Source organism: Triticum aestivum, chromosome 3A, assembly GCF_018294505.1.
Source record: "Triticum aestivum cultivar Chinese Spring chromosome 3A, IWGSC CS RefSeq v2.1, whole genome shotgun sequence".
NCBI lineage: Eukaryota > Viridiplantae > Streptophyta > Magnoliopsida > Poales > Poaceae > Triticum > Triticum aestivum.
This window is the reverse complement of record NC_057800.1, coordinates 297,128,636-297,130,313: the sequence shown is the minus strand read 5'-3', so window position 1 is coordinate 297,130,313 and position 1,678 is coordinate 297,128,636.

The window sequence follows — 1,678 nt, the reverse complement described above, 5'->3', positions numbered from 1 at the left end:
TTAAACTTATTTGGACTCCAGACTTTTTTGCGTTCCTATGCACCATTCAAAGCGACGTCATAAAATTTCAACACTTTCTAACATCATTTGCTATTTTTAGTGATTTACCGATTTGTTTAGAGAGCTAAATGACCGTCAAATTGAAAATCACTACACAATGAACTCTGAAAAGGTTGAAACTTGGCATGGTATCATTATTTCACCCACATGGAATGTGCAAAAGAGTAGAGGGTTGCGGCAAAAACTGGACACACTTCGTGTACAAACTGGACAATCTCTTTCGGAATATCAGGGTTTCGAACGAGAACTCGTCTGTTACACGGGCAATTCATTTTTTTAAACTTATTTCAACTCCAGACATTTTTTTGCGTTCCTCTGCACCATTCAAAGAGACGTCATCAATTTTCAAAACTTTCTAACATCATTTGCTATTTTTTAGTCATTTACCGATTGGTTTAGGGAGCTAAGTGACCGTGAAATTGAAAATCACTACAAATTGAACTCTGAAAATGTTGAAACTTGGCATGGTATCGTCATTCACCCACATAGCATGTGCAAAATAGTAGAGAGGGTTACGGCAAAAACTGGACGCACTTCGTGTACAAACCGAGCAATCTCTTTCGGAGTATCAGGGTTTCGGACGAGAACTCTTTTGTTACACGGGCACTTCATTTTTTTAAACTTATTTGATCTCCAGTCATTTTTTGCGTTCCTATGCACCCTTCAAAGAGACGTCATCAATTTTCAACACTTTCTAACATCATTTGCTATTTTTAGCCATTTACCGATTTGTTTAGAGAGCTAAATGACCGTGAAATTGAAAATCACTACAAATTGAACTCTGAAAATGTTGAAACTTGGCATGGTATCGTCATTGACCCACATAGCATGTGCAAAATAGTAGAGAGGGTTACGGAAAAAACTGGACGCACTTCGTGTACAAAATGGAAAATCTCTTTTGGAGTATCAGGGTTACGGACGAGAACTCATCTGTTACACGGGCACCTCATTTTTTAAAACTTATTTGAAGTCCAGACTTTTTGTGCGTTCCATATGCACCATTTAAAGCGACGTCATCAATTTTCAACACGTTCTGACATCATTTGCTATTTTTCAGTCATTTACCTATTCGTTTAGAGAGCTAAATGTCCGTGAAATTGAAAATCACTACAAAATGAACTCTGAAAAGGTTGAAACTTGGCATGGTATCATCATTTCACCCACATGGCATGTGAAAAAGAGTAGAGGGTTACGGCAAAAACTGGACACACTTCATGTACAAACTGGACAATCTCTTTCGGAGTATCAGTGTTTCGAACGAGAACTCGTCTGTTACACGGGCACTTCATTTTTTAAACTTATTTGAACTCCAGACATTTTTTTGCGTTCCTATGTACCATTCAAAGAGACGTCATCAATTTTCAACACTTTCTAACATGATTTGCTATTTTTCAGTCATTAACCGATTTGTTTAGAGAGCTAAATGACCGTGAAATTGAAAATCACTACAAATTGAACTCTGGAAATGTTGAAACTTGGCATGGTATCGTCATTGACCCACATAGCATGTGCAAAATAGTAGAGAGGGTTACGGTAAAAACTGGACGCACTTCGTGTACAAACTGGAAAATCTCTTTTGGAGTATCAGGGTTTCGGACGAGAACTCATCTGTTACACG